Source organism: Schistocerca nitens, chromosome 3 (genome assembly GCF_023898315.1).
Source record: "Schistocerca nitens isolate TAMUIC-IGC-003100 chromosome 3, iqSchNite1.1, whole genome shotgun sequence".
Lineage (NCBI taxonomy): Eukaryota > Metazoa > Arthropoda > Insecta > Orthoptera > Acrididae > Schistocerca > Schistocerca nitens.
Genome location: NC_064616.1, coordinates 768,473,705 through 768,497,335, shown reverse-complemented (window position 1 = coordinate 768,497,335; position 23,631 = coordinate 768,473,705). Strand labels below are relative to the sequence as shown.

At 36.7% G+C, this 23,631-nt stretch overlaps 1 protein-coding gene across 6 annotated transcripts in view; it reads right to left on the bottom strand.

Annotated features, from left to right (window-relative positions):
• The window catches only part of LOC126248765 (serine-rich adhesin for platelets-like), a 286,230-nt gene that overhangs the window by 37,501 nt on the left and 225,098 nt on the right, over positions 1-23,631 (bottom strand). Inside the window, exon 1 of one of the 6 annotated variants that reach the window (XM_049950128.1) lies at positions 20,590-20,681. The exons of 3 other annotated variants lie outside the window; for them this stretch is intronic. The gene's annotated coding sequence lies outside the window, so the exon portion shown is untranslated. Of the gene's footprint in view, positions 1-20,121; positions 20,212-20,291; positions 20,365-20,589; positions 20,682-23,631 lie in introns of those variants that run through there. 2 more of the 6 variants (XM_049950127.1, XM_049950126.1) reach the window with 2 other exon arrangements.

Below are 23,631 nucleotides of genomic sequence, written 5' to 3'. Positions count from 1 at the left end.
TATGTAAGAGTGACAGAAATATTACTGTGTTAAACGATGGCCAAGATCTTGCCCTACATTCTATGCACCCACAAGATCCCATACATAAATAAATAAAGCAAACATCCTCTCTATCTTACTAATGAGCTAAGCTCTGCTTTCTTTGCATTGTGTGTAATTTGTACTGAGTGTAGCGAGAATTGTCTACTATATTACATCGATTTTTCCATGACCTATGGCCTCTCCTGGTGACATAATAAGACAAACTTGAAAACCATCTTCACCACACAAAACAAGAATAATTATCAACAGTTCAAGGCTGACACTCTCCAAACAATAATTACAACAGCCAAATATTTCACCCACACCATGAATATAAATACTAAACAGTGTAATTTATATGAAAAGGTACATTGTCAGTTTAAAAATTAACTCAGATCTTCATCTACACAATACAAGAATGTGCAGTGACAGCCATATAAAGCTGTTAACAAGGCTTTGGCACAGAAATGAACTAACATACATTTAGGGTACTAAACTGTACAACAAACTTCCGGCACAGGTAAAATAAATTTAAAAAATGTCTTCATTTAAAGAAGTAGTATTCAAATTTTTAATGACTAACTGCTAACTGCTATTTTACAGTTTACAATAAACTTGCATCACAGCTAGCGCTAGCGCCACCACCACTGTATTTTATTTTTGGTCCAACCCACGACATTTTTGTGTTTACTTAAAAGTCTCGACAGTTTACTAGAACATTAAACTTCATTTACTCAGTTGTATTTTTCAGCAGACTTTTTTCAGAAATGATTTGTGTTCAGTATATACTGAATAACCAGTTTCTAAGGTAGTTCCATCTCAATTACTTTGAACTATTCTGAATGCATTTTCATTCCCCACTATCTTGCATCGTTAGTGTCACCAGCAGTAAAAACTAATTTTTCCTTCCAGTCCGTATTTTTGCACACTGCAAAAGATACTGAGTCAAAGTTTCAGCAGTTCAACTTTATTTCCTTCCTCCAGACTGAAATATCCTATAAGAATTGGAATGAGTTTTCCTTCACTTCTGTTTGAGCTATCCATTGTTTATGTTGCACAATGTTTTCCAAAGAAGGTAATGCATAATCAAATACTGTAGAAATAGCAAAGTAGCTTTAACAATAATTGCCTTGGTTTTGGTTCTAGTAGATGAAAATTTTGGGCCACTTAACATTTTAACCACTGTAGATATCTGTTCTATTTTGGAAGTGTGTTTGTGATCGACTTATTGATATGCCGTATAACAATACAAATCGTATGGAGGTTATCAATTGTGTCTTATGAACTGAAACATACACGGGTTCTTACAATACATATAATTATGCCATATGCTGTCACTTTATATAGTCCTATGTGGTATTTGTGTCCACTAAATAGCTATCTACAATTATTCTAAATTCTCATTTACTTTGTAACAACTTTTGCCTAATAAATATGTCTTTAGCTTTTGGCTAAAGATAAGAAGTTCATTTACACCTTTCATTTCCTGTGGCAGCCTGTTGTACAGTTTGAGGCCACTATATAGCATACTGTTCTGTGTTTTGGACTTTGTTTTCCCATTTAGGTATAAGTAATGGTTGGATCTAGTTTCATTGTCATGTATTGAGATGTTTGTAGCATACAGATGAATATTTTTCCTTACATACATTACAGTCTAGAAAATGCATTCACATGGGATAGCCAGAATTTCTGGTTTTTTGAATAAGACAGTACAATGGGCCATATTGCTGCTATTTGTTATTATCTGTACAGCTCTCTTCTGTACCTTGAAGGCAGACTGAATATTCCGATCACTTGTTCCCCAAAACATGATTTCTTAACTAATGATTGAATGTGGTATGTATCTAAAATATTTCATTTTGAGGCATTATATATTGCACACTAAGTGCAAATATTCGTAGAGCATAACATACTGTATCTAACAGCATGGTAGGAAAATAAAGTGTCTTTAGCAGCACACTCCAGATCACAATTCCCTAAAGAAAAGTCTCGTTGTGTTTGGTGAAGCAGTAATAGCCGGTTTTGTGTGGACATTAGTATCACCCTTTCCTTTATGGGCAACAGAAAATCCTGCAGTACATAGTGCGCAACAAACACCTCTGTTGTTACTGTCACTGTAAAATTTCCAAAATTTGCATTCTTGTTGCCAGTTAACATTAAACACACACTTTCTTTTGAGCATTGCCAAATAATAAACAAAAAACGAACATGTATAAAGTGACCACAAATGTGCAGATGTGTTACAGTACTTCACACATGAAAACAACAAACCCACTGCCCTTGTTGTGTTGCCAAATGACTAACAGTAAATTGAAAAGTTATTTGTAGCCACGCCTCACCATCAAAATCAGTGCTTGCTCCAAGGTCAGCTAACAGAGCATGGGCATAAGAGAATGTTTGTAAACGAGATATCAAACATATAACTTATGTCTAAAATTTAAAAAAATCCTGACCAGTCATGAAATTCTCAAACCCTGGTCATTACGTGGGATACTAGTAAAAAAACAGGACTGTTCAAGCTAACCCCAGTCATATGGTAACCTCACTACTACGATAATGTTTCTGAATTTGATAAATGATTTTTCATAGTTGCACTTACACGTTTTCATCTTGTTCGGCTTTTGTTTGACAACAAGGATTCAACTTTATTTGAATCTGCTGTGAATCTCTTCCTCCTACTCCTCCTCTCACAGTAATATCTTAACACTGTTAAGCAACATGGTGATTTGATCCCATCTTCCACATCACAAACACTTCTAGCATATATTTTATAACAATTCTGAAGTAGTGCCAAACATCTTCCACAGTCCCCTTTTTGGGCTAAATGTTTGCTGTTAACTGCAGAGATAGTTTGAAAGGATATGATATCACTTGAATATGTAATAAGCAATAAGATTCTGGATCAATTTAACATGGAATGATCATACTGATTTTGCTGTGGGAACTTCAGATACCAGACGGAGATTTATTGAAAGAGTCCTATACAATAGTAATTCACTCATGAAGGAATCATCAATTCTTGGGTGGTTTTCATCAGTCAAGGTCCCTCATTCAGTTGTATTAATGTAGGCAATAAAGAAGATTGAAATAAGATGCAATAATTTCAAAGATTTGTTTAATCAGTGTAACACAAATGCCCAATAAACTCCGGTGGGAAATAATATGAGAAGGACAATGTGTAACACAGACAGCCTTAGTCTCAAAATCATGAGACCACATTCAATAAACATATTACCTTCTGTAACATTTATCTTGTGTAAAGATCACAACAGGAAAGATAGAGAAATCTGAGCTTAAACAGAGGGTTATTGACAACTGGGCATCAACAATACCATCTACACAGGGAATAGAAAGGAAGGGAATTATTATGGCACACTTTGTACCCCCTGCAGCACATTGTATGCTGGTTTCTGGAGTACAAATATACATATAAAAGTACATTACATTAATACTTGTTCTGTATATCATGAATGCAACTTTTGTAATGATGAACATATCAGTTTAACACAAGTTTTCTTTACACAGTTACTACTTCACATCTACAAATTCACGTATTGAATAGAAGGCACTGTCATTCAGAAATTCTTTTAATATGTTTTTAAATGTTGGTTGGCTAGCCATCAGACTTTTAATGCTATTTTACAAATGACCAAAGATTTTCGTGGCAGCATAATTCACCCATGCCTCTGTCAAAGTCTTATTTAACCCAGAATAGTGAAAATCATTCTTTCTTCTAGTGTTGGAGCTATGCACTTCTATTATTCTTTAACTGGGATGGGTTATTAGTAATAAATTCCATACATGAATATATGTATTCCACAGGTACTCTGAATATACCGAGTTCCTAAAATAAATGTCTGCAAGGTGATCTTGGGTGGGCTCCAGCTATTATTCTGATTACACACTTTTTGTGCAATGAATACTTTTTCCCTTAATGATGAATTACCCCAAAATATGATGCCATATGAAAGCACTGAATGAAAATAAGCGCAGTAGGCTAATTTACTGATATGCAATAACCCTAATAGCATAAGCAGCTGAACCTCGGTGTTTCAGCGGATCGTCAATGTGTTGCTTCCAATTCAATTTCTCATCAATGCACACACTCAGAAATTTTCAATCTTCTGCCTTAGCAACAGACTTTTCAAAGTATGTATTTATCAGTGGTGTTATTTCATTTACTGTACTGATTTGTATATACTGTATTTTCTCAAAATTTAGTGAGTCCATTTACAGAGAACCACCTAATATTTTCTGAAAGACATTTACAATTTCCTCAGCTGATTCCTGTCTGTTGGGTACGATTACTACACTTGTATCATCAGCAAAAAGACCTAGCTATGCATCTTTATGAATATAGTGGCAAATCATTAATACAGGGTGTACATAAAGTCCGGGAACACATTACACAAGAACCAAACATTGTACAGACATCATACATATGTCATTTTGAAGAGAAACCCTGAAAGTTTTTTTCATGTACACTGCCACAGCGTAGTTTGGCAACCTGCCAATAGTCAGTGCTAGCTGCAAACATGGTAAGTTCAGGTGCGAGAGCACTGTCACTGGATATTTCTACTTAGACATGTTTTAGGAATGGCTGATGCCTCAAATGCAATCAGACTCGCCATTCATTAATCAGCAGGATGGGGCCCCATCCCACTTTCATCGTTAAGTTCATGTGTACCTGAACATAGAGCTGCCACATCGATGGATCGGTCATGCTACAGAAGGGACAGCTGTCTCTTGAAATTGCCTCCCCGATTGCCAGATCTCACTGTGTGACTTTTTTCTGTGGAGACACATTAAAGATCTTGTGTATGTAACGCCTCTACCATGTGATGTAGCAGAGCTCTGGGAGATAATATGGGATGTGACTGCCACAGTCGATGATGCCATGCTGGGACGGGTATGGCAACAATTCGATTACCGTATTGACATGTGTCGGTCACTCATGGTTTGCATATCAAATGTTTGTAAAAAACTGAGTTTATCTTCAAAATGCAATATGTATGACATCTGTATAATGTTTAGTTCCTGTGCAATAAATAACAAAGTGTTCCCGGACTTTATATACACCCTGTATAGATTAAGAACAGTAAGGGAACCAAGACTGAACCCTGTGGGAAACCTTTCTCGACTCCCCAGTAGTCAATGGATGACACAGAAAAGTTGTGTTCACACAATACAACGTAAAACAAACTATGACCGTTGAAAGGTGGACTTAAAATTTTCTTGATAGTGACATGTCTGTAGATCTCTTATTTTGAAAGTTCGATGTTTTATTTATAATATCAACTGGTAGTAACATTGCCATATAATTTGGTTGGCAACAATGCACTACGTGCTGCATCATGTTTTCATCCCATGCATAATGAATGAAGAGAAGACTTTCCACATGACAATGCACAATACTACATCAGTCCTGTCCACTACACCCATCTCACATCTGTAAGGTCAGAAAAGATGACTTTAGGGGCATTCATTTCATAAATCTGAAACAGTGTTCAAAATACAGGATGTGAATGTAAGGATCTGAGAAATAATGGATTGTGCCATGTATTCAAGGACTTGCAAAAGTGTCATTAAAAGTGCATCAAAGTACAAGGGGCACTTAAAACGGTTGTGAAAATGGAATGATAAGTAAATACCTGTTAAATAAATGTGATGGCCCTCTTGGCACACAGACGAAATATGTATACATTACTAAATGCCCCTTTCTTACGATAACAGTGACATTACTCCACCAATGACAGACATTGGTAGGTAGTAAAATACTTCCATTTTTATGAAAGCCCCATATTGTAAGTCTGCTTCTTTACTGTTATGCCGAGGAAGATGTGCCTGTGTCTTAATCATCTTCAGCCACTCACATTTTTGCTTTGATTAGCTTTTCAGATAATCACTTTAAAACTTTCACATAATAAAGCTGTCCTCAACAAAAAGGTTATTTGGAACACTGCATAGCCTCACTGGATATGGTCCGAATGGAAGTACTATCCCCTTGCTTCCTCTGACACTGAGCTGACTTACGCAGCCAATTACACGAGAACCACAGACTATTGTGGACTCCAAGCCACGGTGAATCTCAACATTTTTCAAATTAACAAATCATTGCCAGATGTGAAAGAAGTGATAAGTAACTGGAAAAGGGCCAACTGCAGATTAAAACCTGGACCTTTAGATATTTAATCTGACATCTAACCACTGAGCCACACACCACTTCCACATCTGAGAATAAGGAAAATATTGGAATGAGTGTGATAGTAGTTTTTCACATAACTGTATTTTGCACACAGAAAGAAGGGAAATACACTTGATACTTTTAGATGAGTTTCATACTATTTATCATGCAGAATAGTATTAGAGGTGGTGGGATAGGAACCATACAATGGTTTCTCTCCTGTAAAGTCAATCAAATATGCCCCCCAAAAGAAAATAGCAGGGTGGGTCAGTAGAGTTGTTCAAGATTATCTTCATGTTCACCTCTTAACAACTCTAACAGTGCAATTAAGGATCTATCATCTTGGGAGTGAGCGTTCTTCACACATGACGTACAAGTATTTAGCCACCTGTAATGTCCGAATTATCCTTAAACACAATTAGTCCTAGAAAACAGGAACAGGAGCAAAGCAATACAATGAAATTGTGTTCAACACTGTCACATAGCCTGCTTTCTGATGTGAAAAGGAGACAGTCTATTGCACGAGACTCTTTGGGGTCATCAGCAATGAAACTAATGAAGTGCAGGAAAATTGCATTATGCAGTTCAGTACTCATATAGGAAACCTGTATAGAAGTACCAAATATTCAGCTGTTTCTGATAAATAACTTAAAATATTCTGTTTTTATGCGTGTGGTATTTGTTCATTTATCTTCAGTCGGCTGTGCAACTATTAGCAGCATTATCAGTACTCCAACAGTGATTCACGTGTCGCCCTTGCCAGCATAGACTGATACCACCATGCAGCAGCACTGCTCAGTCGTCGTTGGAGTACTGGTTATTTGTCAAGTTTTAACGTTTCTGTTAATACAAATTGATAAAACCAACATCACATAACACTAATTTGCGATCACTCTATCAAACATGCATGTAAAATTTTTATTTAAAAATGTAGTGGGGAAACAAATAGATGCTTTCCATTGATGCAGGAAGTTGTATGAAAGATGTGATGAGCAGTTTTTGTTTAGCTGACTCCAGCTACACACTACAAAAAAAAATTGCAAACGTTTTCTGAAACACAACATCAAATGCACATGACGACCTTTAAGAGGGACACCATGGATAACTTGTCAGAGTGTTAAGAGTCATTTTCTTTATGGGCGAGTGAATAGGGATCAAATGTGCCGTGCCATGCCATAATGATGGCTGCATATGGTGCAGTAGGTCGCACCTCCCATTATTGCAACAAGATGTCACTGCAAACACTAATAAAATAATGACAGGCGGGATAACATTCATGCCTTTTGAGAACTTTCAGACTACAGTGCCTGCTTGGTGATCGAATAATAATAATAATAATAATAATAATAATAATAATAATAATAATATAAAAAACCTTACAGTAGTTCCTGAGATTATTCTTCACATGCAGGCCAAAAAGGTTGGTGGAAGGACAATATTTGTGTAGATTCTGGTAATAATGGCATGTGGCTCAATGGACTGGTACAAGTCTTTGAATTGAACATCACTTCAGCAACCCGCATGTCCGTAGCTAGGTATCCTACTGTGGAAAGGAGCTCAAACCACATTTCATTTGTAGCAAATCTCCACATCACAGATGTGATTGCTAGGTCAGACAGATCACCATGCTCAACACAGATCGAAACAGGTCAAAACCTATACAGTGGTACCTGGGTTAGTCAGATCATAAAAACAGTAAGTGTGGCACAAAATGGACGTACAGTCAAAATTGTAAGACTATTATCAGATAATTGTAGCTTGTTTGATTACTCACTCTTAAACAATGAACCAGTCACTTGAACATATATTAAAATAATCTACTCAGTAATTTTGACAGAAAGCTGCATAACATGCAAAACCTTAAACCCCTTTCCACAATCATCTCATTGTATTTAAAACAGTGGAAAAATCATTATCAAGACAAACTGCTGCCATTTTGTCAAAATATATAATGCAATCAAGGAAAAGGTGGCATAGCAGCACTGGTGCACAACAAGCAATGCACCCTGGTGGTCGTCCTGCTGCAGGAGTTGCCTTTGTGTCAGTACAGTGGCCCATTCTCAGACATGTTAAGGCCACTGGTTTCTACCTGTGTGACTGCAACAATGTTCACCACGGCAAAATTGTTGGCTTCATCAGGTTTAATTTGTTCCTTTGTACTGCCAACCACTCTTTCTCCTGCTGACACCTACCTCTTCTCCTCAACGAGTAACAGCAGCCGAGGGGACAGCATGGGATAGTACATTGATTTAGTTGCCATCACCTCTTGCTGCCATGTCAGCTTGCTCATTTCCATGGATTCCTGCAGGGCCTGAGACCCAGAAGAATGATATTTCACTCCCTTGCTACTGTACCAAGTGAAAGGTGTCTTGTACGTATTAACTCCTTTGTTTACTGGGTACTTTTGCTGAATGAACTATACAGCACTTAAGGTATCACAGCAAATGAGTAAATTATCCCAACAACTGCACCTCTTCTGCTCCTTTAGGAGTGGAAAGATTTCTGTGTCAAAGAGAGTAATGTCATTTGGAAGTCAACTCAAAGACACTGCCAGCAGAAACTACTGGGCAGCTGACAGTACACCTCTGATTAAACCTATGAATGTAAACAATGCACCTAAACATTAGCAAATGGCTTGTTTAAAATAAAATCTGGTGTACAGTAACTTTGAAACATGACACCAGATTCTACTGGATGCGTAGTACAGTTTCCAAGTGCCATAAATGACCTTTTGATACCACACAACTGTTATTGAAGTTTATGTATCTCTGATTTTAGCAGAAAATTGTACCATGCCATCAGCCAAAGTTATTTACTTGAATACCTACAATCCACTGATCTCATATTCACGAAGCTCAAGCTGTGGATTCTGTTCCTGTCTGTATAAACACTGACATTGCATATTCTAGCTGGTTCTAATTCAAATTCTTTATTCATACAGTAAATGTTAACAGATTGTGGAATGTCATAACACACACACACACACAATTCATACACACAAGCAAGCACATGTTACGCACAAATGACTGCCAATCCCAGCATCTCCGGCCAGAATGCTGGAGTTGGCAGTCATATCTGCATAAGGTGTGCTTGCTTGTGCAAATGAATGGTGTGTGTTTCTCTTTAGCTGATGAAGGCTGCAGCCAAAAGCTTTAGGTAAGTGTCTTAATTGTAACTGGCTGCAACTTAATGTGTCTTCCTTAAACGAAGTAACAATCTGTCTTTTCCTACATTGTTGATATTCCTACCTGGAGTTCCTATAACACTATTTGTAGTCAAGGTTTTACAGGCTGATGTCCTTACTGACTCCACACAGAGACTGCCTGGTATCACGCTCATTTATGTTGGAATTTTTGTTTCTTTCTCGCATATTTACATGTTTCTAGAACAAAACTGCGGGGGAGTGAGAGAATCGAAGACTTCTGGAAGAGGGACTGGCAGGAATCTGTTTGTCATGCATAGTGCATTTATCTTATAGCTATGTTTTGGATCAAGAGGATGATTCAGATAGTGGTTGTGCTACCCCAGAATATAACAACAAAATGCTGTGGAAGTGGGCAAAGTTTGCAATTAAAACAGTTGGAAGCTTGCTTTGTGTGCAAGTAAATGTAGGCTGTACTATACTTTCTTCAGTGTTGCATTTGTTTTTGTTATGTGTGTGTCATTTAAAATCACACTGAGTAATGCTTCTGAAGTTTGTCACAGAGGTGTTGGAGGCTCTCCTTTTAAACAGAAGTTTAGAAAAGTTGTTTTGGGTGTATATATGTTATTAGCTTATTTCCTTCAAGCTTCAAGCCAGTCGTGTACCTGGTCTGTAGACTTATTTATGTTTGCTTGTAGCTGTCTTTGGGTTTTTGCTTGTAAGAACGATCATTACACAATCCTTAATTTTAATTTTATAAAATTTGTGACCAGACTTTCTAGACTAGTTGTATGTGATAATTCATGCCAAGATCTGTGAAGAAAAGATAAATGCAACGCCTCCTTTCTGGAGTCAATCTGCCTCCCACCATTGAATTTCCCAAATGGAAAATAACAGGACAGTAACAAAATATTTTCGTTTATATCTCATGTGTAGATGCGTTCACTTTTCAAGACATTACAAATGGGTTACCAATTCAATACATAAAGGTTTTAACAAAGGATGGCATAAAGACAGATACAAGAGTACACAGATACACAAGAAATTAGATTGACCCTGCTATCTGAAACAATTACTCACCCAGCTTACTACAAACCACTAAAATTAGTCCCTGTGGGAACTCTCATTAGACCTGCTTCACTGTGTTATGAGAAATTAAGTATTACTTACCTTCCTGTGTCCTAGCACGCTAATAAGATTTGTAAAAACAGGTAAATTCTTATGTAGCATTACATAATACTGTGCATATGTTACTACTTTGAGTCCACTTAACTGTTTATGGTCATTTCAGCTTATTTTAACACATGGAAAAGTATTTTAAAAAGTTCATGTACAAAGAATACAGATGTATTTACTTGATCTGACCATCCTGATATGGGTCTTTACAGGTTTACACAAATTATTCCAAGCAAATGCCACAATTATTCTCAGCCATGGGCCATGGATGACACATTCCTCTTCGGACACATGTCCATCTCCACATGAAATGGTGATGACCATGGCAACATGTGTATGCAGTAATAAAATTTCCAACCTCTGCTAGAGTTGTTTTACTAGTTTGTGCTGAAAATTAATGTCTCAGAATTTTTTTTATTATGTATGCAATTTTGGTTGATGTATTATATGTCATGAGCATTACTCTGTCAACTTTCATGCTTCACTGGCAGAAATTGCAACCCCTGCAAACAGAGGGCTCCAAACTGTAGCGTGTAACATAACTATGTCAGTGCATGAGAAACAGCATGCTGTAGTCGAATTTCTAACTGCAGAACAGTTTATTCCCACATGGTGCCCCATCTCCTTCAGCATGACAATGGAAGACCACATAGGAGCACTGTGACATCTGCGACAATTAGATGCCTTGGATTCACTGTCATCCTTTGTACAGTACCAACTCGGCCCCATTCAATTTTCATCTGTTCCCAAACCTTACCTTGGAGAAGTCAAACATTTTACAGTGAGGGTATCAACTAACTGGTCTCTCATTGGGTGAAATGTATTTGTTGCCAGGATGACTATATTGAGAAATAAATATGTAGACATGATGAATAAATATATAGAATGTTAATGAAGTTAGTTTTATTGAAAAACCTTTACGGTTCTGAGGCATTACTTTTCAGCACACCCCAATTGACTATCAATAAAAATTTCAGAAGGTACCATCCAACTTCGGGTGTTTTTAACAGAAATTATCTAAACACTTCACCTAAACACACAGATGGACGATAGCTTTTGAAATGTAGTGCGTGGAATAAATCAGCTCCTTCCTGTGTTCTTTTCTTGCCCACTATTAATAGTTGCGAAAACAGTAAATTCTTTTGCTGCATTAGTTTCTTCATTATTTTCATATTAAAGATTCACAGCTCAATGTTTTATTATTGTAATGTTTTTTCTTTTGATAAGTTCTAGATGAGAACTGACTTGTTCTTAGAACTTTTTTCATAGAATAAAAAATAAGCAAACATTATAAAAAGAGATTTTTATAGAGTACATAAGGTTGATCGTAGATTCAATGCATTGCTGCAGACATTTTCAAATGTTATGAGCACGCTTTTTCAATTGTGCGCAGAAAAAAAATTAAGAGCACATTAAAATCTTTAAGTATGCCAAATTTTCTCAGGAACAAATATTTCCATGTGGTTTCATTACCCCATTGCAGCAAAGAATGAACCACCACTCAAATATCGAGCAGAAAGGAACATCACAAAGTAAAATGCTTCAATCTACAATGATGGACATATGTTACAGTTATTAGTGACAGTGAAGTCACCAAAACTTGCACAACCTTTCCTTGTAACTGATTTGCAGGGCTGGAACACGCGAATTTTCATGTGTGCAAAGTCTAGCATGTAATTAAAAGTGTGAAAGTTCAATGCTGTTGTTTAGAGGTGCGAAAATTCAATGCTGTTGTTTAGGGAAAGTAATTTAACTTAAATCTTGCTCAAAGACAAAATCCTCATTATACACTTTGACTGACCAATGTCAGAAACTAAGTTAGGCCTATTTAGGAAGTGAACCACAACAAAATTGTCAATTAGGAGGATGCTGTAACTGAAAAAGATTGTTATTTTCCTTGCTTGTTTGTGCCCATGTATAATAAAAGAAATACAAACAAAAGTTAGTTGAAATGGTACTTTGAAAAATATTCTGAATGATTTACTTCTGTATTTACCATGAACAGGTTAGAAAGGACATTGTAATCACTGATTTGCCATACATGAAATACCTGATATTTCCACATAACAGTTTGTCATATTTATACAATATGTTTCGCCCAAGGATAAACGTACTGGAAGATTTTTGACTTCTTGTCAATGCTATGCAAAAGCCTTAGAAAAATCCCTTTGAAACTTTACTGGCTAATGTCAGTATTTCAAGCAAAGTTATTTATCAGTGCTACAATGTTGCAGCTGTCACAAGTAGTCATCCTCCAGACAACCAGACTTTTCCTACATAACATTTTAGATATGCTCGTAATTTTTGAAGTTATGGCCATACTCATAACACAGACACTAGAATTTTTTACTGACATCACTAAAACTTTTAGCTACTTCCCCAGCTCTTCTGAGTGAACAATGATTCTATGTGAGAGAATAGAGACGTCCATTATGTGTCCAACACAAAATGCAGCCTCAAATCAAGAATAATACAACCCGAACACAAAAACAGTCACTTGCAGAATACATAGAGAAAATTCTACTTTTATTTCAACAAACTATTATGATTACAATCATAAGAAGGTGCCATCTAACACTACAACTACCATCATTTTAACTTTGGTTGTCTGTATTTTATCGTATGACACCACACATTGATATACTGTACAACTCATTTCAGGCTATTGATTCAAGACTGTATAAGAACATCTCACATTTTAAAATAGCTGTACAAGGTATCTGAGATACCATCACTGCCAAAACTTCCACATACAGAAAAATACTGCATCCAGCCAAGAAATAATATGCACAGAAACATCAAATTCTAAAAATGGAAGCTGTTAAAAGTGTAACAACTCTCATTCAGGTTCACGATTGCTTTTACTTTACAAGCCACCTAATCACTGCCCTGTATCCAACACTGACAGGTTCTCGTACATATTGCTATACAGGTCTCACAAAATATATCCTCCTTGGAGTGGTGTAATATGAAAATAGAGCTTCAAAGATTCTATATGAGTAAAGAGTTTAGAACTCACACAGGTGCTGTTGCAAAACTATGATTTCTAGTCACAAATAATTTTCATGAGCTTTTTAGTGAACGAATGTCTTTCTATATCTTGAAGACAATATAATTTTTTCTGAGATCTGAGGTGTACAATGTTTTCCATTCAGACAAACTCCTTACAGTGCACTGTAATCTGCTACGAATGAGTCTGTGACAAACTCCCTACACTTATGGAGAGTGCGATAGATTGTTTCATAGAAGCATATCCATAAAGAATTTTCTATGTTTTTAATTTCTGGCCATGTAACATTAGCTATTTACAACCCAACAGTCCATCTGACACTGAAGCACCACCGCATTTGACCCATTTGTTTTCCTAATACACATATCAATAATTCGCGATTCAGTGTACTAGATAACTCTAGCTTTTCTTAAATCTGAAAATGATACTAGTATCACACATTCAGGGCCATACTGAAAAACAGAGCAAACAATGTATTGGAGGGAAATTGTTCACAGTTAATGATTAATGTATGCTCATGTAATTTCAATGTGAGGTAAAGCAAAGACCAGGCTTCATTTGATCAATGGATCACCTAATGACCTATACTGGCATACAGCTCAGCTTCCATAAATTCTCATCAGGTTTGACTTACACAAAATCTGCAGCCATGGCAGAAATATTTAACAGTTTCTAGTAATAGACACTACAAATAACGTATGAAAAACCTACTTGTGAAACTACATGAAAGAATTTAGGAATATCATTCGGCCCTGTAGATACCGTTCCCCAAAGGGCTGCCAAGATAACATTATACTAATAATAAATTGCATTTGTAGTAATTATTACCATATTCAGTCTGAGTGGAAAACAAACTTTAATCTATAGTGTTCTAATAAGTGTCCACAGCCATATAGTGATCTGCATGGGTTCTAACATGTGTGTCACTGTAGACCACAAGGTCTGGAGGTCAATCTTTAATGAAATATGTTTATAACAGAAGCATAATTTATCTCTCTGTTGGTCACACAAGACATGAAATATCTGCTTCATCCAATATACTGTCTTGCAAACAAACATACAACATAGGGTGTAAGAAGCTTTTCCTCTTTTTTTTTTTAAAAAAAAAGAAAGAAACAAACAAACAAACACACCTCAGATAGCAGTATATAGTCATGGAAAGGGTCTCAATCCCCAAAACTAGCGTAATAATATGTGGAGACACGATTGTCAACACAGATGTTGAGGGTAAAATTAGTTTTAACTTAAAATAATTGAAATAATATGAAGTTGCGTGTGTAAGGCTTTTCAGTTATTTTAAAAACAGTGTGATCGCCTCACGACACACCATGTGTTCACTGCAAAATTAGTAGTAACTGCTTAAACTTTTTGAACACTTTCGGTGTGGCACAAACGGTAAACACTGCAACGATGATTTTAAGAAGTTCCGTTTCAATTTTAAATCAGGTACTTACAGACACTGACAGGGGAAAACTGTAAAGTATTTATAAGAGATCACGGCATTTCAAATTATTACTGTCAGATGATAGAGCTAAAGACACGTTCAGTGAAACCCACGAAACTGCAGACCTACAAAAAGATCTCCTCAGATCTTAGATATTCGCAAGTAAAACCTGGGGTGAAATGTATACAAAAAGCAATCTACATGCTACGTCCTCTAAATTTTACACATTAGGTAAACCAATTTTTCATATGACACTTCCGAAAGTAGACATTTCTGCTGCTGCAGATAGGAAAACAGATGGGTAACTGCAGGTTTTAGAAAGTTCTCACAGACACAAATTTCTCAGTTCCTTGTAAAAGCAGTGCACTAACCCACAGACCCTTTAACACTATCACAGATGTAATTTCTTAGACTTTCCCGGCAATTCTGTGACATCTCGAATCTGGTGTACTGCTGGTGGTCTGCGTTTTTCTAACAATATTTCCATGTTGTACCTCAGCGTCTTCATCAGGTGCTTCCTGTGACTGTCATAGGAAGCACCTGATGAGGATGTCGAGGTATGATGTCAAAATATTGTGTTAGAAAAACGTAGACCACCGCCAGTACACTCAATTCAATGAGATGTCACCATCACAGATATTTAAAAAAATAGAAGTGGGTACCGCTTGTGGTAATAAAAAAAAATTCAATGATAAGTTAATATATAATTCAGAAAATAAAAGCAAAGTGGTATGAGAGGTTATAAAATGTGAAGTTGGAGGGGGCAGAGACAGGGATAATAGTATATAAATCAAAAATGGGGAGAGAATAACAGATTCCTCAGAAATTAGCAACTTTTGTAAATGAATATTTCTTCTGTATTGCAAAGAAGTTGCAGAAAAATCTTTCTAAAACACATGTAGCACTACAAAGACTTACACAACAAGCACAATCATGTTTGCCACAACAGAGCTCGAAGTTACAAATACAACACAACAATTTAAAAAAAAAATAAGAAGTCAGCAGGCACAGATGAGGTTCCCATCTCTGTTCTCAAAGCATGCATACAAGACCAATTAACAAACATAATAAATGTATCTTTTAGTTTAGGCATTTTTTCCTAAAATAACTAAAGCAAGCATGAGTGTGAAGAGAACTTTAAACCAACAGCCACATTCACTGCTGTCTTCATTCTTAAAAATAATTGAAACAATCATGAAAGACAAGACCTCCTTAATGAAGTACAGTTCACTTTCAGAAGTGGAAGTAGTACAATAAAAGCCATTGCAGAACTTACGAAGATGGGAAACAGGATGCAAAAGGTGGAGAACGTTCACCCATCTACTAATGTAAATGTTTGGTTCAAATGGCTCTTAGCACTATGGGACTTAACATCTGTGGTCATCAGTCCCCTAGAACTTAGAACTACTTAAACCTAACTAACCTAAGGACATCACACACATCCATGCCCGAGGCAGGATTTGAAACTGCGACTGTAGCAGTCCCGCGGTTCCGGACTGAGCGCCTTAACCGCGAGACCACCGCGGCCGGCGTAAATGTTTGGTAAAACAATAATCAGACAACATACATAAATCACATTCCACATAAGCAAGACATGTAAAAAAGTTATCTTTGCTGATGACAGAAACATCGTAGTCACTGATAAGACATCAGAACGCCTGTTAGAGAAAGTGGATGAAATTGGGCAGTATGTAATAAATTAATGCACAATAAAAAGAAAAACAGTATGCATTTGAGCATAAGGAGAGGAACAAACTCTTGTCACGTTAAGGATAGAAAATAAACCTGTAGATTGTGTAGCAAACAACAAAGCTTTTAGGGATTGACATTGATTGTCAGCTATTACAGTATGTACAAGGATACTGGCAAACAGTATATCAACATATTATGCTTCTAGGGTGTTAGCATCAGATGGTAACAGCCAATGTTGTGGCATATTATGCCTACATATACTCAGTTCTTAGCTATGGGATTCTTTTCTGGGGATCCTTACTGCACCTTACTGCAACAAGTGAGGTATGTACACCAATCTCTGGGGCATATCTGACAAAATATTACTAAATACTACACTAATAGTTCTATTCCTAATCATGGAACAAGAGCTAATTTGGAGTTAAATTCAACAAAAACCCAAAGCAGTGTACCAGGGCATAAAATTGTGTAACAAATTGTCAAAGGTAGTGGAAAAGATTACTAAAACACATTTGCTTAAAAAGGCAGCTAAAATGTCCTTCACAAGTAATGCATATTACACAATTCAAGATTACTTAGAGGACCCAGAGTAGTGGCTGGTAATGAATGGTGATACTACAGTACCTTGTCACATTTCAATACAGGGTTAGATTTTACTGCTTACACAAGGATCATGTGTGAAGCTGTATAAAGCATAACAGTTATGTCTGCCAAATGAGGCAATGCAGCTGTTAGGATGCTGACCTCATATTGATGAGGATGGAGCTGCTCTCTCTAGCCATTCTGATTAGGGTTTTATGTGATTTTCCTATGTCCCTATGGCAAATGCCACGATGGTTACCTAAACTAGGCCACTGTCATACACCTGTCCTATTCCCATATGCTATCAGCCTATCCTCTTACAGCATGTTATATATGCTGTGTGTGATATTTTGCTCTGCTCATTGGCACTGTATTACCTCGATAAATCCTGTATTGTTGTGAGATGATCCCTGGATGAATAAAAAAATAATTTGCAGACAGACATCAACAACAACTTGCATGGGAGAAATCACAAAGGGAATTCCATCAAATGAAATAATTGATTACCTGCTATTCCTTCTTATAGTGAATTGCATGATATTTAATTTGAAACAGGAAACAAAACCAGTTTTTTGTTTAATCAGGAAAGTGTTCCAAATATGTACAAACCAAAGAGCTATTAAAATGACTACAAAAATCTCCAATCCTCTCTACTTTTTAAGATGATGTGTGGTTGGTGATGGAAATGTATCTGAGTCTGAAGAGCAGTTTATATATCTTAAAACAAAGCACTGTGAACTGAACAATTTGGTAAATATGTCATATTGAGTAATAGTGAAATGGAACTGACTTTACCGCAGGAATTGTACCTGGTATGTGGCAACTATACTAGATTTCCAAAATATTTAGGAAGGGTTGGTATATCAGACCCCAGGATAAGAGGGACCTACCTGTTGGCAACAGTTACCTACCCTTCCTTTTTGAACTTCTCACAAGCTATCCCACTTTCCTCAGGGGCCAGAGACAGTAGTTATGTGCCTGCAAGTTGTGAGTGAATGTGTGTGTGTGTGTGTGTGTGTGTGTGTGTGTGTTTTTCTAATTCAAAAGAACATCTTTTGGCCAAAAGCTTAAACATACAACAGGTCTTCTCATTGTGCCTGTCTGTAGCTCAGCATCTCCTCTCTATTGTGAGTAGCAATCTATCCTTTTCATAATATGGCCACCTTTAAGAAAGAATACCTTCATTGCCAAAAAACAGACTAAGGAAACTATGTGGTGCTTGAAAATAAATAGAAAAGTTTCTCTTTGATAATTCCTCCCATGCCATCGAAAAATCTCTTATTATAATGTATAAAAGGTGGTGGTTACTCACATTATGTAGGTCATCTTTTTTATTAAAAAAAAAGATGTTGTCAATGATCAGTCTGTGTACAAAATATTTTGTGATGTGAATATAAAAGACTCAGTCCACAACATTACTAATTACTGTGCAAATGGCCCATGAAAATTAAACTAACTAGCTCTCGCCTCTTTAAGGAAAGTACTCCCCAACAATTCTCTCGTAATTTTACAGTATACTTTTCTTGGGGGCATTTTTCTTCTGACACGATACTTCATTTGTACTTCATAATTCTAACTTGTTCTCATCAACTTCAGTCACTTGCTCAGCCTGCATGAAGGGAAAATTATCACAACACACAACAAAGCAACTGTTACTCACTGTGGGATATGATATGTTTAGGGGAAAGATTTACACAAAATTATTTTTGTCTTAATATTTGTGGGAGAGGACTATGCCAAGGTACACCACTACAGAGGGAATGGTTCGCATGGACATCAATCATCTCAGTCTCGAACACACAATATTAATTAATGCAGCACTTCAAAAATACCACGAAGTTATAAACTCTGTTCTTAACAAAAACTGGATTTCAGCATTATTTTCTTTCCCCAAAGCATGGAGAAGACAGGATATAATTTTTTTTGTAACTGTAGCAGAAATTATATTTTAGTGAATCCAAAATAAAGATTGTTATTTTTCACTGATGTGTTGATACTCAAGCTGTCAGGGATGAACTTCTCAATAAATCTACCTCGAGATGGTCACACTACAAATCACATGTAAGTGCCCAGCAGAGGATTCATCAAACCACCTCCAAACTAGTTCTCCAGTCTCTAATAGCAAGTGGAAAAATTTAACTATATCTTTCTGCATGAGCTCTGATTTCCCTTATTTTATTATGATGTATGTTTCTCCCTATATAGGTAGCCATCAACAAAATATTTTCAGATTTGGAACAGAAAGTTGGTGATGGGCATTCCGTAAGTAAATTCTGCCAATTTTCACAGCATCTGAAATTGTAAATGTATATTGACGTATGTAATATCGCACTAAACAACGATCAAAGGATGGACGAATAAATAAAAGTACAAATTGTGATTTTTCATTTATTACTGTAACTGCTACGACAGGATATCATCATCGTCTTTACAAGTGAAGTCCAAGTTTATATATAAAGCTGGGCAGTATGATAATTAAGCGTCAACTGCGCCGGTGAAAAGGGGAAACGGAATAAAATATATTTGCTTTCTTCGTGTTATTACAGAACTCACGACCAACGTCATTTTCGTGAGTATGAAAGACAACACAGGAATGATAATTCATGTCTAGCATATAAGAAGCATAAAGTATTAATGAGTTAACCCACGGCCAAACAGAATTTCATGGGTACGACGAACACTTAACATTCTGATCATCTCATTTCTATTGGATACGATGATATACACATTTTAACAGTGCCAATACTCGAACTTTCTTCATAGTTTTATGAAACACGAAGATTGCTCATACAGGAGACGGGCTTTCAAAGCTACAAACTGATACAGCACCACAAACAGTTGTATTAAATGCAGCCATACTACGTCTTTACATTTAGTTACGCGTCATCCAAACGTAGCAAGACCAGCGACATTCACGGCAACGTCATTCCCGAAGCTAACAACTACTATAACACAAAACCTTGAAGAGTTGCTAATAGGAATTTTTCAGTGATAACAAGGGAGCTATTTCGAAGCAAACTGTTAGCACTCAGAACCTTACCCATATAATTATTTAGTCACATGAAGAAACAGTAGCAATGTAAAATAACCTTGAGTAATGGTGGCCATTACAAAATGCACGCACGTATGTACACACATTACACACACACACGCACACACACTCTCGAAATATAATGTACATGCGGTCGTGCAAAACGTTTTATTCAATTGAAATACTGTTTTTTTACTCTCATTTAACATTTTATGAAAGTAATCAACAATCTTCCGCAAAATCTGATTCTTAATAGGGTAGTGTACAAACAGTAGTCAAAAAAAGTTTAAACCCAAACTTTTCTTACCTACGTAATTCTTCAACTGCGACGAATCTCTTGTTTAACTTCAACTAATTCTGCGTTATTTCGAGGATACGAAAACCTATCAAAGCCGCTCGCTCTACCATTAATGTCGCCTGCCTTCTACACGATCTTTGCCGAGTTGGCTTATGACGACACAACGAAGTAAAGATCAGAAAACGGAGAGACAAACTGCATGGAAATGAGCAAAGAACAAAAACCCAAGGTAGTCGAATAATGCCTAGATTTGAAGAGAGTTTCAGACTGCTTTACAAGACGAAATAGATAATTATCTTATCGAAATTAGGAAAGTTTGCACTAGATTTTTTTTAAAAATGTGTATATATTATTACATGCGTCCTCTTTATGAGCACTTCATTATTGGTCAAATTCATTATTTCGATATCTCTGAACTATTCAATCAAGTTCTGTAATGGTCTGATTTCTTTACTATTTACGCAATGGGGAGAAGACGAGCGGCAGGAATGTTGAAAAACAGGGAGGAGATTACAGACAAAAAAATGAATGAATAAGGTTCAGGAAATCAAATGTTACAGCGATACATTTAAATTGAGGAAAATGAATCTTTAACAAGCTGCAAGGAAATATAAACTGAGTTATTAGGCAAATCTCACTTTCTACCACGTTGATAATGTGAATCAGTGTGTAAATACATATTGAAACTTCAAAAAAATCTATTAAAGAATGAACTAAATATTTAAGTAAGAAGTGTACAGCACATTTACCATTTGGGTTAACATGTCGCCACTGGAATAGAAATTGGGAAAAAGCTATGGCAGTTGAAATTCTAAGGGATTTGAAATCATGTCTTGTTGCAGCAGCAGTCAGGTCACACACAGATGATGTCAGATCACCTGCAGCAGAGGTCAGATCACACACAGCAGGGGCCATCTCCAGCAGTAGACCTTACAATGGCAGCAGAGGATCCTCCAGATCGCAATGGAGGGCCCTGCGTCAGTAGCAGAGGAACCTTCATCAGGAGCAGAGGACCCTGCATCAGTACCAGAGCACACTTCATTGGCAGCAGAGGACAATTCACCAGTAGTGGGAGACCTTTCACTGCGAGCTGCTCTAGCAACTAGAGATCAGACACCAGCGACAGTAGAAGGATACCTTTCACTGGCAGCAGTCGATCCACTCTCACCAGTAGCTGCTGCAGAGAGCATTACAATACAGACAAAGGAAACACAAACAGGGTGCAGAAAACCCATTGTGCTTAAGGGCTATTGCCACCTCACCTCAAAACAACATCAGCTATTAGACAACAAAGTATGAGTACAGCTGTACCACTCTCTGTCATACAGGTTTCCATATTTTAAGCTATAATATCCAGAGTCTGAGAAATAACCCTTTTGAATCTAAAGTTACAGTTTACCATATGTGTATCATGGAGCACCGATACAGGGATTCTGAATCAGGTATCATGAACATCAATCACTGTAATTTGGCTTTTCAGATTTTTAAGAAGGACGCCAAAAGTGGTGGAGTTTGTATTTTTCTTAAATCTAACGTGGAAAGGAAAATTTGGTGTGAGGCAGAACCACTGAGTATTGCTGTTCAGTTGCATGGGAAACTGATTAACATAATAATTATTGCGGTATATGGAGAACCTAATAGATACATAGACTCCTACATTAAGAAACTGGAGTCTCTGTTGGACATTATGTTTATTGAAAAAATCACCATAATTGTCTGTGGAGAGTTTAATATAAACATCGTGAACGATTCTGCATTAAGAGAGCTGTTTCTTAATGTATTGCAGAGTGTCAAGATCTTTCCTCTTACAAACAGCCCCACAAGAATAACAAATGGAGATAGATATGTCTTACAACAACACATTTTCAAATGTCGACAACACAGAGATAGAAATTATTAATACTGACTTATGGCTACTTTATCATCATGACCTCTTCCTTACAGTTCCAGCAGTAGTTCATGAGAGAGAGGGCAGTATTTCCTTCCTATAGAAAAGATTTTTCTGCAGGAAATTGTATTAGTTTTGTCGTTAATGTAAGTAGTAAAGCTTGTTTAGTTATGCTTATATTCTTAGGTACTAACATTGCTTTTTCTTCAACATTCGTGTCCAATTTTGAAATGTGTTTTCAAAGAAATTGAGTAGAGTCCATTCATGCTGGATCATTAAATCTAGTTTCTGGATTACGTCAGGCATTAAGATTTTCTGTAGGACTTCAGAAATGTTCAGTTAACAAATGAAAGGATCCACAGGTCTTCACTTTATAGAATAGATAAAGACTTATAAGAAATATATCACAGGTAACAAAAAAGCCAAAACTACTTAGAAACAAGAGCATAATAAGAATTTTGGGCAATAAATCAATATCTGTCTTAGATATTGTACCGAATGGAACAAGTAAGATACATGAAGGAAAGGAAATAACACTTAAAGACGTTGATGATATCAAAATTGGCAAAAGAGACCAGCCAGATTACATAAATGATTACTTCATAAATGTTTCCCACACACTTAGCTTAGATTTCGCAAATCAAGACAGACTTAGGTATCGTACATCTGCATACAGCGTGAGGTTGGTTCCAGGTAGTGAAGTAAGAAGGAGTAAAAGTGATTAAAAGCCTGCACTGCAAAAGGTTAGTGCGGTGTGGATGATGAACGAGAGTCATAATTGGTACTCCTTCACAAACTGCAGAACCCTTTGCTCTCAACTGTTAATATATTATTCAGTGAGCAAATGTTTGTCAACAGATTAAAAATATCGAAAGGACATCATACACATCCATGCCTGAGGCAGGATTCGAACCTGCGACCATAGCGGTCGCACGATTCCAGACTGTAGCGCCTACATCAGCTCGACCACCTCGGCCGGCGAAAGAGTGGTAAGTGTTTACATAGACGAACCAGATAGAAACTTGAATAACAACAATATTGTTGTAGGAGTTAATTTAGATCTTTCTAAAGCTTTCGATACCGCTAGTCATGAAATTCTTTGAGATAAGCTGGAAACAATGGGGATAAAAGGGACAGAAAACAAGTGGTTTCAGTCATATTTG